General features: G+C 35.6%; 1 protein-coding gene and 1 pseudogene across 1 annotated transcript in view; both read right to left on the bottom strand.

Annotated features, from left to right (window-relative positions):
• Positions 1–17,466, bottom strand: part of DNAJC5B (DnaJ heat shock protein family (Hsp40) member C5 beta) — a 183,410-nt gene that overhangs the window by 160,734 nt on the left and 5,210 nt on the right. The window lies entirely within an intron of this gene.
• On the bottom strand, positions 1,799–1,898 carry LOC120585625 (uncharacterized; annotated as a pseudogene).

The following is a 17,466-nucleotide window of genomic DNA, read 5'->3' as shown; positions in this document are numbered from 1 at the left end:
GGCCATCTGCTCCTTTCCTCTCTAGCCCTTTTCCAGAAATCTTGTCCAGCTTCCCATCATCAGCTGTCACATTATGAAGATCCAGTGGGTAACTGTGACCGCTCCTGGGCTCCAGTCCTCTGGCTTCAGTTGCCTGCTGGACATTTCATTTCAGATGTCTGGCAACTGGTGATATTCAGAATTGAAATCAGTAATCTAGTCCCAAAATGCCTCCCTCTCCAGACTTCCTGTGTTCGTTACAGCATAGGCAAGCTCACTGTACTGGGTGGGATACCTTCATTCTTGTCTAATCCCTTGTCCTCATCACTGTACTCCCAGATCAGATTGGCCACAGACTGCTATTGATTCTTTTACCTCAATGCGTCTGGAATGTCTTCTTTCTTCACTTATCTCTCTAGCATTCTAATCCAGGCCCTTTAACAGCACTGTTGCAGTGCACTTCTGCAAAGACTTATCTTCAGTGTCTGTCTTCCTTCAGCTTTTCTGTGCACCATTTCTTTATTTTTGTCAGTTTCCTATGAGAAACCTTTAATTCCTTTCTTTTACCTCTAAAATACAATTCAAACTCCTTAATCTGGCATGCTGAGTCTTCTACTATCTGACCTTAACTTACTATTCCAGACTTATTTTCTAAGTCTTCTTTACTTTAAGTTGTAACTTATGTTGGTCAGATAAACTGACTAAATCTTTTGTCCCAGTTCCAAGACGAGAAAGAATTATAAGTCTATTTTGAATCAAAGTCCCAAATCTGGTCCACCACTCTTAGGAGTCATGGTTGTGCTCAGGTTTGCCTTTTCTGAGTATAAATAGAGGAGTTTCTTACATAGGAAGTACAGGCAAGGAGAAAATTATTTCTAGTGTTAGGAAAACGCTAAGGCAGTGCCAGCACCGAGAAAAGAGTGATAGAGAGGCTTCAGCCTTCTAAACCCAACCCATCCTAATTAACCTCTGTCTTTCCTGAAAGTCCATGGACATTCGAAGTTTCTTCAATCTTATGCCAATGTAGTCTCAGGTCTCCCCCTCATCCCCCATCTAGAGAGTCTGCAGCCCATAAGCCCACACCCTGCCCTACCACCTCCTGGTCTTCTGAGATATTTTGGAGCAGTGCTGAAGGTCTATACAGGATGGCATATTTGTTGGATATTTGCTGTGGCCCAAATGACAAATGATTGAAGTTTTTTTCAAATGATTTGTATATTTGTTAATAAGGCTACAAATTACCATATTTGTTAATATGATAATTGTACTTAAAAATATTGGAAAATGAAATTTGATGCCTCATACATACAAGATTGGCCCAATATTTTCCTTTCTTGATTCTCTTATCAATAGGATGAATAACAGATGTTACTGTGTATACAAAGCCAGAAAGACACTCATTATGACAACTATTAACTCACTTTTTTTCTTTACCAAGATAGTTTGGATTCTATATTGTCATAACTAAAAGTTGACATTTATGTCATAGAATAAATATTAAACTTTAGCATAAATATAAAGAACCATTATAAGAGAATGGAGAAAATATAGTGGATGAAATAAGCAGTTAAGAACTTGATATTGAAATGAAGAAAAGAAAAGAATGTAGAAGTGTCTTCACACTGTGTAAGAGATAGAAATTCTATAATCTAAAGAGATGTTGGAGAGTACTAAGTTGTATATTCATATTATTTTTTACAGCTTTGTTGGATATATTTCACATTCAATAACAATCTCCCATTTACAGATTACCATTTAGTGGCTTTTAGTATATTTACAGAGTTGTGCAACCATTACCAGAATCTTTTTTTGTTATTGTTAATATGTGACATGCTTCACAAATTTGCATGTCATCCTGCACAGGGACCATGCTAATTTTCTCTGTATCGTTCTAATTTTTTAGTACATGTGCTGTTGCAGGAAGTGCTGCCATAATTTTTTTTGTAAAACATTTTTGGGGCTTAAAAAAGGCCTGAAAACTTAGCCTCTGGCAACTATTAATCTGCTGTGTATGATTTGCCTATTCTGGACATTTTACATACATGGAATCATAAGATATGTGGTCTTTTGTGACTTCTTTCATTTAGTATAATGTTTTCAAGGCTCATCCATGTGTAGCATGTAGCAATACCTCCTTTTATGGCTGAATGATACTCCATATGCCATATTCTGTTCATCCATTCATCAGCTGTTGGACGTTTGGGTTGTTTCTAGTTCTTGGCAATAATGATGCTGCTAAGAACACTTGTTTTGGTGTGGATATATGTTTTTATTTCTCATATGTGTGTGTGTGTGTGTGTAATTGTAGAATTGCTGGGTCATATTCTAATAATATATTAAATAATATTTCCAATGTATATTAAATAATATAAACTATTTAATATATTTAGGAATCGCCAGTTTTCCAAAGTGATTGTACCATTTTACATTCCTATCAGCAATGTACTAGGGTTCCAATTTCTCTACATCCTTGCTAACACTTATTATTGTCTGTCTTTTTTATTTTAACTGGTGTAAAGTAATATTGCATTGTGGTTTTGAATCATTCTCATTTTTAGCAAGAGAAAACTGAAGCCTTGAGTCCCATGCTTTGTGTCCCAGCTAATCATGGGCAAAATCTGATCTACAGACTGTGTTGTCTTAGAGAAAGATATGAAAAAATAACTGTTACTCTTGGTTACTAGAAGGTAGAATTAGGAAGGGCAGCAGGGAAAGGCTATTAACTTTTTTTCACCTATTGTTAAAATGAGCATTGTATGTATATGTATTGCTTTAATAATTAAAGCAAAAATATCAAAAAACAAATTAAGAAAGTCCATGTCTTCCGATTTCTAGTTCTTAATCCTTTGGGGTTTGGGTTAAAGTCTTTTTGTGCATAAGAATTACATAAACACATATATGAATATATAATATTGATATTAGATAACACATTTATAATATTACACACATATGAAAACTTAATATACTAAACTTAGCCAAATAGAAGCTGAGTGTTCTGTGGCAAGAGTTACACAATGGCTAATGATTTGCTGGAATACTTGGATAAAAGTGTTACACTAACAGTGATTTCAGATTATTGAGCATTTGGCTGGAAGAATTTTTTTGTGTGTGTGTGATTAAAATAGAAGAGAGATATGGTAAGTCATATTCTCCTTGCAACCCTTGAACACAGTTTCATAAACAGAAAAGGCTTATGACTTGATAAGCTCAGGTAAGCACCAGCTTGTGCCTTTTGGCAGATTTGCTGCCATGCTTCTGGGGACTGATTTTTCTGATCTGGTGTGATACTTAATCTACAGAAAATCACTCATACTGGTTTAGCAGGTCGCAAACCTCTATCGAGTCAGTTTCCCAACTAAAGAATACAATAAAGTAATTTCAAACAATTCAAGTAATTTCAAATGACAATAAAGCCAATATGTGACTTAAATATAGTTCCTCAAGAGGATATGATTTATGAAATATTTAAAAAGTGAAGCCCAATGGATCTCAAAACCTTTTGGATATAATATTTTTATATATTTATGTTGTATCACGATATGCAGAAAACATGACAGATACAATATGCTTTCCATAATTTGATTTTTAAAGTCTTATTTTATGCTCCTTTACAGTTTGAGCAAAACTGAATAGTAGTTTTTCAGCAAAGCTTAAGTAAAAGGGGGAAAGAGAAGCAGACAGAGCAGGATCTTAACAGTCTCTCAATCTAGTTATTACCAATAATCGGCTATATACTGCCTGTAAGATTTATATTGGAGAATGAAAACCTGAAAATAAATACTTCAGGAAAAAAAGGGTCTAACTCAAGAATGAAAAGATAAAAATTCAAGCAGTAGTGGAAGTAGAAGAGAGTTTCTTTGTGCTTTTCCTGCAATACCATTCATTCCGCTTCTTTAGGAAAGTCAGTCAATAGGAAACCAAGAGTGAACAGCACTTTATGAAGCTCTGGGTTTTTGTCTGGGATAGATATGATCAGAAACCACCCCATCTCAGAAGAATAACAAAGAATGCAAATTCCAAAGACAAGAATCTACTGCAAACAGTGTGCCTTTGCTTGCCCCAGAGCTTCAGACCTTTGGAATGAGGAGTAAGAATTAATCAATCATCACAACAAGGACTTACAGAGGCAACACCAAGAAAACTGGTTCTAGAACTGTAATTATCTGTAGCTTGACGTGTCCCTGACACTAGTTACACTTTCGAAGGAGCTGAATTTGTAAATACACTTGAGATGAAAAGTAGGCTCCCTTGGACAGAGCCCTAGATAAGTAGGTAGGGAAGACAATTCAATTCAATAATCCACTGAGTATCTTGCTATATATGTTTTGGGATAGTGTAGTTTAGAGAAAATTCCCCTAATATAAATAGAAGAATCCATTAAAAAAAATCTAGGTGGCAAAACCCTAGAAACTAGGCTTTAAAAATGTTTAACATTAATATTCCTCCAATGCTAAGCAACTAATAAGATGTTTTGAAATGAGAGAAAGTAGAGCTAAATAAATGAAGTAAAAATTTAAATATATAACCAAGTCACATATTCTCTTTTAGGTAATCTCATTTAAAACTATGTTCATTAACATTAGAAAATATGTTATTGCTTTTTTCTAATATATGCTGCTCCTTGCCCGGCTTATGGTACCTTGACTTTTTACCTTTTCTTACTAACTTCGTTTCTTATTTGATCAATTCATTGTGTAAGATGCCAGGGATCAGATTAACAGCTCATCTCATTCAGAGGCAGATCCAGGTTTTGTACAGACAGAAGTGTACATAATGTGGGGACCCTCTTTGAAGTAAAGAATACAAAATTACAAATGCAAAATTAGGTTAAAAATTAGAATGGTAATAGAAATTACAATAAGTTTAAAATTTTTTAAATGCTGAGAAATACCATAAATAACACAAACTCCAGGAAAATCACATATTTTTATTAACTACCTGACATACCATTATAATACTTTCATCTAGATTTTTTTTGTTTAATACTTTTTAGTGCTTCTTTATATGACAGCTATTTTGTAAGATAGTCTTCTGTAAAGAGAATAAAGAAGTAATTCAGTCTTTCCTTCACTATAGTTGATCAAAATTTGTTTTAGATATTGAAGTTTAGAATGCATAAATCATTCCAACCTCATATACAGATGTATTTGCTCTTTTTAGTGCTGCTACAGGTTTGTGCCCTAAAATCAAAAGAATTTTGGTCAATTCTATTTCACACAATTTCCATCACAAAGGAGCGACATATATGGCATCTTGATTGTAGATGTTGCATCATCATATATATCACTTACCTACACAGTGCTGGTAAGAGGTGTGATAGGCCCCATTCATGTTGTATAAACCTTAGCTTTGCATCTTTATGATATGACTCAAGGTGGGTCAGCATAGTGGGAGGTAAAAGGATTCTCAGAGCTATTCCTTCCCCAGAACACCTAGTCATAATTTAATTAATCACAGAAATGACTGCAAACCATATAAATATATCTTATGAGACCTATACTAAATATATCACCAATTGTACTTCCCCTTACGAGGATCCTGTGTTACCCACAGCAACCCCCAACATACCTAACACAAAGGCAAGTGCTACAGAAAGGAAGTCAAAGGGAGAAGAAAGTACTGTTAACTGAGGGTAGCTGAAATATCTTTATTTTGTAAATTTTGCACAAACATATGTCATGCGAAAACATTGCTAAGTCCTTTCCCAAAGTCTTGAAAAGACCTGTGCAAAAAAGGGGACCTGGAGCTTCAGCATCCCCAGCTTCGATCAATCTGCTCCTGATCTCATCTTGCTTCAGTTATCAAACACTCTTTCTGTGAGCAACACATGGTGAAGCACAGACACCTCCCTTCAGAAATAAAGCATGTGATTTAAAAGTATTTAGTCTGCTTCTCCAGAAGAAAAAAACTTTTACTTTCTTCTACAGTGAATAAACTTTGCAGTTGGAACCATGTTCCTTTAAGTCTTCAAGAATCTTTAATAGAATTGTCTGGGGAAAATGAAGAGAAAGGACCTGGTTGAGAAAACAAGGAACAAATACCATGGAAATGAAATCTAGGTTTAATCGGTGAGAATGTTCTGAGTGCCAGCTTGGCCAGCCCACCTTGAATGCTAGCCCAGGGCTGTTATCACAGGTGTGTGGCAGAAAAGGCAGGAGGTGTGGCCTGGAAGAAAAGAGGCCCCAACAGGGGAAATAGAAAACATTAAAGATGAAATGTGCTATCTCCAAAGTTTATGCCTCAGACAGATCTTACCTGGTACCCTAAAATAAATCTAGAGTAGACTCTGAGGCCAGCCCAGCAGGTTGGATTTTAACAAACAGAAGGAAAACAGGCAGTATTAGAAAAGTGTTTTAGCTCCCTACATAAAATTTATCCTTTCAAATTAGATCAAAATTTATTTGCATCTGAAGGTAGGAGTGATGAGATGACTTCTTAAGTCATTCGTCATCATCAATCTATGATATAATAGAAGAAGGCAAATTTATTCTCAAAGAAAGATGAATGGCATATGGTGTAGATTTGAGGACTATTCTTTTAATATAAATCTCTATAAATCATATAGGCTATTTAAAGCATTTTAATATTTAAGATGTTATAATTTTCCCACTGGAGAAAACAAAAGAAGCAGTGAAGAAATTATAAATGTACTTTGAAAAACCACAGAAAAATCAGCAAAATATTATTCTCTAATATGTTTTCTTTAGGTTCTTCTCAAGTAATTTTTCGATTTCTATTTGCGTAGGAATATAACAGAATTTTGCAAGTATGTTTAAGTAATATATACAATCTGAATTCATAACAGACAATTAAATTAAGAAACCCAATACTTCTTTTACAGCAGTCTCTAGATAAAAATGACAACTTTAAAGATCCTTAAAATACTAAATTAGAAAAATCATGAAAGTTCAACTATACCTAATACCTTCTCTCCTAGGAGATTTGACCTCCTGGCAAGTTAAACTTTCTTTTTCTTTTTCTTTCCCCATTGTAATGTGCTGCTCTGGATAATTTTTTCATGTTTTTTGTCATGGTGGTGTTACATCTTCCATGGCAACACTTGGCCAGTCTGTTGTAAATAAGCTAAGCAAGTCTTGGTTGCTTTAAAAAATATGGTTATATAGTTTCTTAAAATGTGAGATATTTTACCTATTTATTTTCCCACAAACTGAATGAAATATTGGGAGCAGGATACTTTAAAACATGAGCATAAAATGAAATTTAGGTCAAACAAGGTTATGTAATGACAATCCTCTCCTTTCCAGCCCTTCACACTTGATGTTTATGAACACAGGCTTAGTTAAAAGTCACCTACGGAGGTAAATGGCAACAATGGCTTTTGAAAAAAAAGAGCTTTCAAATAATGTCATTATTTCAAGAAAAAGGATCTGAAATTTCAACTAAATAAAAATATTCACCTATCAATGGGACAGGAAAGTAACATGTATAAATAAAATGAGTGCTTCATGGGTAAGAGACCAATTTAAAAAAAAAAAAAGTGTTTAAGCTTGTTGTTCTCTCAGTATCTCAATAACAATGATTCGAAAATGGGTGTATCAGCCCAACAGCACACCCACAGCAGCCACAGGGGCTAGGCCTTTTGGCCTGCCATGCTGGGAGCCAGCCTCATCAAACAGTATGCTTACAACCAACCATGGTCCCACCACAATGGAAGGGTGCATGCAGCCCACACAGGGAACACTTCGGGAGCACCTGGCTCTGGTGGCCAGAGGGGATTGTGCTGCAGGGCCACTTCCTCAAGACTAGAAGTTGTAGCTGATCTCCCTAATACATAGAAACAAACAGAGAATTAGACAAAGGAAGATGTTTCAAATGAAAAGACAAAATGAAACCTCAAAATCAATCAATAAATAAATGAAATGGAGATAAGCAATATACCCAATAAAGAGTTAAAAGTAATGGTCATAAAGATGCTCATTGAACTCAGGAGAAGAATGGATAAACATGATGAAAACTTTAACAAAGAAATAGAAAATATGAGAAAGTACCAATCACAGTTGAAGAATACAGTAACCAAAATGAAAAAAATACGCTAGAAGGAATCGACAACAGATTAGATGACACAGGAGAATGGGTCAGCAATCTGGAAGTTAGAATAGCTGCAGTCACTCAAGCTGAACAGCAAAAAGGAAAAAAGAGTTTTGAAAAATGAGGATAGTTAAGCGATCTCTAGGACAACATCAAGTGTACTAAATTCTCATTATAGGTGTCCCAGAGGGGGAAGAGAAAAATTAAAGGGCAGAAAACGTATCTGAAGAAATAATAGCTGAAAACTATACTAACCTGGGGGAGAAAGGAGACATCAAGGTCCAGGAAACACAGAGTCCCAAACAAGATGGACTCAAGAAGTCCCACACCAAGAAACATTATGATTAAATTGTCAAAAAATAAAACTAAAGAGAGAATCCTAAAAGCATCAAGAGAAAAGCAACTAGTTACTTACAAGGAAACCCCCATAAGACCATAAACCATTTTTTTTTTCAGCAGAAACTCTGCAGGGCACTTCCAATGTATAATTTTTCTTAAAAAACCTTCTGCCAAAAATATTTTAACTGACCAAAATATAAATGAAATCAAGAAAGTAAAACTCACAAAATCAAAAAAGTACATTCTAGAGGTAGAGAATAGAAATAATACCATTTCTCACCAAAAACAAAACAAAATTCATTTTGAAAGAAACTTTATGTTTAAGGCCTCCAAAACATGGTTCTGGAACATCAGCAATTGGAATGAATTCCCAAGGGTAGAGAGGAGATTACTTTTGAGAATTTTGCTGTCTCATTTCTAGAAGGTTCCATTTTGAAAGACAGTGTCTAAAGTATACCAATCTTTATTGCTTTACTGGAATTTAGAGTTAAAGGCAGTCTGACGAAAACAGACGCCTCAAACTACCATTATGATCTTAATGACTGTTATCAGCAATACTGCAACTCTCTTCTTGAAACAAAACAAAGTCAGTTGGTTTGTAATGTAGGTTTATAACTATATTCTGGTCAGAATTGGACAGTGCAAGGGCAAAAAATGGTAGCTAGGCATGTGTTTCTAAGCAGCCTCAAAAGATGGCCAGTAATGTTAGAGTCTCTTATGTCCAATTTAAATTATGTTAGAGAAAATAGTCCTGTGTGGTCTTGAGCAATTCACTGAACCTGTTTGAGGCTTGTTTTCTCATCTGTAAAATGCGAATAAAAATGCCTACCTCCTTGGGTGGTTATGAGAAATAAATGAGATAATGTTTACAAAGCACTTAACGAAGTACCTAGCACATAGAAATGACTTCAATAAACGGGTATTCTGTGAATAATCAAACTTGACCTAGCCGGCCTTCCAGAGGCTGTTCTCTGAGAAGAGTTTTTGAGCAGATGACTGCTCTAAGTCCAAAAGGGAATTCAAGAGAGCAGACCCAGAATATTGCTGAGAAAGCAAAAGATCTTCTACAAGACTGTACGTTCCATGAAGGAATATATATAATATCAAATTTTATAGAAAACATTAGAAATTTTTAAAATCTGAAAATTTTAAAGTGGTACACAGTAGCTTAAATAAGAAACTTTAAATCAAGGTAGATATGGTAAAGTAATTAGAAAGGCACTCTCTCTACTAGAAGTGCAAGTCACTTTTTCTAGGAGCTACAGTGGATACAAAAATGAACCAGACATGAGTTCTGCCTTCATTGGGACTTACAGTCTTGTGGAAGGGTTAAGACATAGCCACTGGACATGTTAGTGGGTACTTATTGCCTTGTTTTGCTGCCCAGTATCTGAAACTCCTTAAAGGAATCTCTCATTATATGAGTATTTGGGAGAGGCAGAGTCTTGGCACCTCCTATGAAAGTCAAGGAGTTGGGTACCCTGTGTCTTCAGACCCTCCGGGCATATAACCTAGAATTAGCCAAATGTATGTGCCCACCCATGATTCTGAATCCTGAGCAGGTGATGAATGATGAAGGATGGTGCGAAGAGAGTCTTTTGGCTCCTAGATCCAGCAGCAGCAGGGCATGGTGACAATAAAGGTGGTGACATTCATGGTACATGCTTCTGCCTACAGATTATCCTGCCTGATTTTCAGCCTCTCATCTGTTCTGGAGTCTCCACCACATCATTCAATAAATTGTTTTGTTGTTGTTGTTGTTGTTGTTCTTTTTCTTAAAAATAATCTATGTTGTCTACCATTGTTTGCAACCAAGAATCCTGACTGGTTCAGAAATCGGAAATCTGAAATTGCCCTTTTGGAAAATTTCATGGAGGGTAGAGAAATTTAGTTGTACCTTGAAGAATAGTGTAAATATTGGCAATGTGGTACAAGAACATTCCAAAATAAGAGAATATGTGAATGAGCAAAGGCATTAGGTGGGAAATTTATTCATTCTTTTGATATATATTTCTAGATACTGCAGATACAGTGATGAATAAGGTAAGATAGTAGTTGGAGGTTGGGAGGAAGGGAAATGGGGTGAGGAGAAAGGGTTGAAATTACAATAATATACCAGAAATGAAATTGGCAAGACTTGTAATGACTGGATGTGGGCAGTGAGGATGGGCAAGCGGTTTGCACCCAAGTGACCAGGAAGGTGGTCATTAACATAAGGAGAACAGAGGAAGAGACTTGGGCAGGGAAGATGATCATTTGTATTGTAGACTTAGTGAGTTTGTGGTTTCAAGGGGACTTGGCACAGATATCTAACAGGCAGTCAGAAATGAGGGACTAAACTTGAGAGAACCGTAAGACAAAAGATTAGAATAGAGACATTGGAGTCATGTTAATAGAGGTAAGAGGCTGTGAAGCGGTGAGGAGATGGTTCTGGTGGAGGGATACATGTGTATGTGTGTGTGTAGATGTAGACGGACTAGAGAAGGGGATCCAGCAGAGATCTTTGAAGAACATCTATTTTTAGGGTTCCAGAGAAATCATTTATGTACATAAATAAATATAGTACCATGCAGAAAAGGGAGTGCCTTAAGAGAAGTACAGATGGTGTAACAGGACTTTATGAGAGAGAGATTGCTTTCAGCTGAGGAGCTCAGAAAAGGCTTCATTGAGGATGGACCTTTAAACTGGGCCATGTGATGTGTGGGATTTGGACTCGGGGAGCCTGGGTGCTGGGTAAGATGGAGTGGGTGTTCAATTCAGAGGGAATAGCATGAGCAAAGACAAGGAGAAGAAAGGGCAAGACACTTGTGGGAATAGAAGGTAAAGGTCCAGAGTCAGGGCTTCATGGGTATGAGTAACTGACAACTCTGGTGTTATGTGAGTTACGTGAGCAAAGCCAGAGCATTCTCTCCCCCTCACTGCCATTTCTGGGAACATATTTTCCAGAATGATTGGTATGTTTTTTTCATTGATAACTTTTATTCATGCATGTGCAAATATTTTTACTTCTACCTCTTTGTGAACTTCCATCATTGCTGTATTTATTATAAGTCTTAAACAGTGTTTGTGATTTCACTTAAGCATAAGGGAGTGAGGGAGGGTGGCATCACCTGAGAATTATCTGGCAGATGAAACTCTATACAGATTAAGAAAAATATTTTTTCCAATTATCTCTTTCATGTGACTAAACTTTGTCTAAAGTAAAAGGAACTTGTTTCTTGTGACTTTGTTCCAGTTTTTTCAGACATTTGGGTGGGTTTTTGTTTGTTTTGGGGGGCTTTTTTCTGTAAAGCAATCTTTTGGGTTAAATCTCTTATTAATATTTTTGTTTGCTTTACAGCTTATCTGTTCCTTTGTCTTCTCATGTGTGTACGGTTTTATCTGTGGTGCTGACTTGTAGGCTGTATGATTTATCATAATTGCCAGCAGGTACATTGCAATTACAGTATTTTGCCTGCTGGGGTTGGATAGATTGCACAAACCAAGAAAACATACACAAGAGCTAAGCTGTCAAGTCATCTTGTTGCCAACCAAGTATTTAGGCACTACTGAGAACAGTCACGTCACCTACAATAGGCCTGATCTGAATTTAAAAATTAACATGGAAAGTATTAAGGAAAACGATAAGTGTACAAACTTCAACTTGGTAAGTGACTCCATCTTTCTTAGTGAGCTGAGAATATTTGAAATGAAAAGAGAAAGCAACATAGGCTATCTGGAGCTTTTTCAAGGCTTTCCAGAAAACAGTAGAATTAAAAGTCACATCATAGGAACTCTAATGAGCCATAGCACAGGCCGTGGTAACTGTGGCGAAGGAGGCCATAGTCATACTCTATCGAGCCCATTTGGGGGAAGATAGTTACTGGGAGCACTGAAGGGGTGCCTTCAGAGCAAGAGTGATGACCTGTCTCCACAGGAGTTTTATTCTAGGGCTCAGAGAGTTTGGCTAAAGCAGTGAACTCTCATAGCACATGCTTTGTTCTTTTCTATTGTGGTAAAATATAATAACATAAAAATTTACCATTTTAACAGTTTTCAAGTGTACAATCCAGTGGCATTAAATACAATCACAGTATTGTGCCAACATCACCACTATGTATTTCTAGAACATTTTTATCATAATAGAAACTCTATATCCATTAAATAATAACTTCTCATTCCTCTTTTCCCCTAACCCCTGATAACCTCTATCGTCCTTTCTTTCTCTATGAATTTAACTATTCTAGGTACTTCATGTAAGTGAGATCATACAATGTTTGTCCTTTTGTGTCTGGCTTATTTCACTTAGCATAACGTCATCATAATTTATCTACACTGTAGCATGTATCACAATTTCCTTTCTTTTTGAAGCTGAATAAATTCTGTTGTATCTATGTACCAGGTTTTGTGTATTCATTCACCCATCGATGGACATTTAGGTCGTTTCCGCTTTTTGTCTATTGTGAATAATGCTGCTATAAGCCGGAAAGTACAAACATCTATTTGAGTCCCTGCTTTCAGTTATTTTGTGTATATACCCCGGGGTGAAATTGCTGGATCATATGGTAATTCTATGTTTAATTTTTTGAGGAACCATCAAAGTGTTTTCCACATAGCCTGTACCATTTTACATTCCCACCAACAGTTATAAAGTTTCCAATATCTCCACATCCTCACCAACACTTGTTATTTTCTGTTTCTTTGACAATAGCCATCCTAATGGGTGTGAAGTGGTATCTCATTGTGGTTTTGATTTGTGTTACCCTGATGACTAATGAAGTTGAGCATCTTTTCATGTGTTTACTGGCCACTTGTTATACCTTCATTGGAGAAATGGCTATTCAAGTCTTTTGCCCATTTTTGAACTGGGAACATTTTTAAAAGCTTCAACCTTGAATATTTAATCATTTTATTTTCTAAAGTTGGTATTACTAATTATATTAATTTATTCCCAAATGAACAAATTTCACATTAAACTTAACTGAATTTTGAACACTGATTCCTTACACTCTAAGAATTTAAACTTTTACTAATTATCAGACATTATTGAGGTTTCTAAATACTATAAGTAGATTTTAGTTGCATTTAAAAATTTGATTAGAAACTGCTTATATATATATATATAACTTATTTTGCTTCTTTGTAAAATTTTAATTATATGTAAGTTGTTCACCTAAAAAATTAAACCTGAGATTGTTCAATAATAATTTTGTTTTTATTTCTCAACTTTAAAATGCACTGGTCATTTGTACTGGTTCCCTCTATCAAGAAAGTTCTTCCCCACCCTCCTCCCAACCCCACATCCTTGCCTAGCTTACTTTCTTACTTCAGTCAAGACTTTGCTCAAATGTCATCTTCTCAAAGATGCCTTCTGTGACCTCTATATACTACTTTCTAATATTTTCCTGTTTTATTTTTCTTCATAGCATCTAACACTCATTTATGTTACATTATGTATATGTTTATTACTATTCCCCTCTATTAGAATTTTCACTTCGCTAAGGCAAGGACTTTTCTCTGTCTTATGTTATTTCCAGTGACGAGAGAGTACTTGACATGTAGTAGTCACTTAACAAATATTTAATGAATAAACAAATAAATGAAAAATTGGAATTGAAAAAATTTTAAAGGAGCCCCCCGCCTATATTATAATTGCCCTGTATATTTGTTTCCTATGGCTGTGTTACGAGGTTTCACGAGGTTTCACAAACTGGCTAATGCTAAATTTTGTTATGCTATGTAAACTAGGTAGCTTAAAACAAGAGAAATTTATTCTCTCATAGTTCTGGAGCCAAGAAGTCCTAAATCAAGATGTCTGCAGGGTTGGTTCCTTCTGAGTGCTCTGAGGGAGAATTCAGGTCTGTCTCCTAGTTTCTGGTGACAGCCAGCTATCCTTTGTGTTCCTTGGCTTATAGATTCATCAATCCAATCTCTGCCTCCATCTTCACATGGCCTCCTCCCTATGTCTGTGCCTTCACATGGCTGTCTTCTTATAAAGACACCAGTCATAACAGATTAGGGGCCCATCTTAATTCAGTATGACCTCATATTAATTTAACTATATCTGCGATGATCCTATTTCCAAATTAGGTCACAATCTGGGGTACTTTGGGGTGAGGGGAATGGGGAGGAGCAGATACAATTCAACTCATAACACCCTGTAATCAGCTGCTCTAAGATTTTAAATATCTCATTATACTTGAACTGTTTTTAAGAAGATATTGGATCCTAAGACAAAGCACTGAAATCAAAAGTATAGGAAATGTAAATAATACAGGTGCTTTCTTTAAATATGTTATTTCATATAAAAATTGTAATTAATGCATCATCAGGAATGCCCTTCAGATGAATGTGATGCTGGAGTTTTTTATGGCTAGACACTTTGACAGACATTATTGTGGCAAATGTTGTCTGACTTATTGCTTCAACAAACTGGAAGACAAGTAATTGTATATGGGTTAATAAAACAAATGAACTGAAAAAAAAGATAGTTAACACGTTCAGATACTTGATAGTTGGAAAAAAATGTTTAGTAATCAGTTTTCAGGTCTACTGTAAATGATTTTGCTGTTCTGAGTAATACTCATTCAGTTCAACATTTTATGCTGTTATTGTGCGGGGCGGGGCCCTTTTTCTTTATGACTGTTCTTCAGAGATAGCAAGAGAGAACAGTATTTTTAAAATAGAAAGTAAACCTCAGACAGGCATACACTTAAATATTTATAACTAGAGATCGAAATTTGTTTCACATTTGCCAGTCCTCCCACATCCCTTAATTGAACAGATGGTTTTTATATTGTGCCCTAAAGAAAAACCAGCTAATCTGATTAGTTTTTGTTGATTTTTTTTTTTACTTCAAGCGTGGAAATGAATTTAGAAGAACTGACCCTCTGTGAAACATGTCCTGCTTCAATTAAGATACACAGAAATTGAGAAACATGATTGTATCAGTGTCTTTGGGCTGCTGTAACAAATTACTATAAACTGTGTGGCTTAAAATGACAGAAACTTATTTTCTCACAGTTCTTAAGTTTTGAAGTTCAAAATCAAGGTGCTGGCAATGCCATGCTCCCTCTGAAATCTCTAGAAAATAATTTTTTTCATGCTCCTCTCCTAGCTTTTGGTGATTTTTGACAATCCGTGGTGTTCCTTGGCTTGTAGACATATCACTTCGATCTCAGTCTTTGTCTTCACATGGCTTTCTTCCTGTTTGCTGGCCTCCAAATCTCTCTCTTCTTATAAAGACACCAGTTGCAGGATCTAGGGCCCACCCTAATCCAGTGTGACCTTGTCTTAACTTGATTACATGTGCAAAACAGACCCTATTTCCAAATAAGGTCATAGGTACCAAGAGTTCAGACTTCAGTATATCTTTTGGGAAACATATTCAACCCACTGCAATTATTTTAATGAGAAAAATAATATATGTACATAGTTTTTAGAGTTCAAAAGTTCTATGTTATAATAAATCTAGCAGCCTCTTGTTACATCTTGACACTCTGCCAATTCCTGTTCTGCTGAGACAAGAATGTTCACTGGTTTTAGTTGTTCCTCATAATATTTAGCTCCATATTATTAACTCTCACCTCAATTTTAGATGTTACTTATTAATATTATGCTGTGGAAGATGAAATTTTCGCTTTCTAATACTACCCAACAAATGCACTTTTCATACTCTTCCACCTCTCAGTATAGTTAGTTGTAACACCATACTTTTGTTAAATCGATATTCGGAGCTTATATTATTGTGACTATGCAACTGTTTATAGAATAGCCATATGATATATGATGATTATATTTATTTTCTTTTACAACATTTTTTCCTTGGTGTTAGTAATTGAATCCTTTTTTTTTTTTAGCTTAAAATTCTATATAGTAATAATAAATTTATTCCCAAACTCTGCCAGAGCTTCTGTCACTATGTTCAGCTTCTTCAGGCCATCGCTCAGTGTCATCTTGTAAGCTCCATACCCCTGCTCCCATATTGCTTGTTTCTCTCTAGGTCTTCTTTGTGGCTGTGACCTGGGAACTATCATTCTGGGGCCTCCCTTTTCCTCTTTCCCGTGTTGGAGCTCTCAGTGCCTGGGTCCCAATATTTACCTTTTTTGGTTTGGTCCCTCATTTCCTGAGAAAAGGTACAAGCTAAATCCTTGAGTTCTTCAATGTATGGAAAATATCTTTATTCCATTGTCATACCTTAAATAGATATATAGCCAGGTATACAGATTCCTAGATGGGAAATCAAATTCCTTCACAATTTTGAAGGCCTTGTATCATTGTCCCCTGGTTCTAGGTGTTTCACTGTAAACATCTTTGCTGCAAACATTTTCACAGCACAGCTAATTGGGCATAAGGCAATGTCACCATGAAAGATAAAATAACTGACAGTTTGGTTTACATTTGGCAGACTTAATGTATTTAAGCAAATTGTCAGTTTGGTTTTCTCCATTCTCACAGTACTCTTATCTTTATATTATATAAATCTTAGCCCTCATAATGGTCTATACATGAGGAGTAGACATGGTGGTCTTAAAATAGTGGATGATAACACCACGCATAAAGCCAGATAGCAAAGGTACACGTAAAGCCAGATTGCACATGATACTAGAAAATGATAACTTATGTTTACTAATCCTTCAGTTAGCATACTCATCTCTCACCCAACAAAACCAAAAGTTCACTGCTCTATAACAAATATAAAAGAGGCAGCTACTGATTTATAAGTCATCGAGAATGTTAATTAACGATTCTTTAGTTGGAAACTAATATGTCTTAATTAAAGAAGAAATCGTAGCAAAAAAGAAAAAAGTTCTGAGTGAAATGAGAGAATCAAGCAAAAAAAAAAAAAAGCTATAATACTATGAATGAAAGACCTCCAAGACAATGTAGTTTCATTTTTCATAAGTCTTTTAAATTTTGTTATTAATGTTTTGTTTCATTATGTCCTTTTTAATGTCCCTCTTTTATTTTTTGTTATTTTATCTTTGATGGTGAAATTACCTGATGGCCAATTAGTTATGTGGCAAAAATGCTGTGGCAAAGATGTCTGTGGCAAACATGCTTACAGCAAAAATCCTGGACATGTGTCTACTAGCTCCTAATTTGTTGTTGAGATGGTTT

This window comes from Pteropus medius, unplaced genomic scaffold, assembly GCF_902729225.1.
Source record: "Pteropus medius unplaced genomic scaffold, Ma_sr-lr_union100, whole genome shotgun sequence".
Classification (NCBI taxonomy): Eukaryota; Metazoa; Chordata; class Mammalia; order Chiroptera; family Pteropodidae; genus Pteropus; species Pteropus medius.
This window is presented reverse-complemented; position numbering and strand designations above follow the sequence as displayed.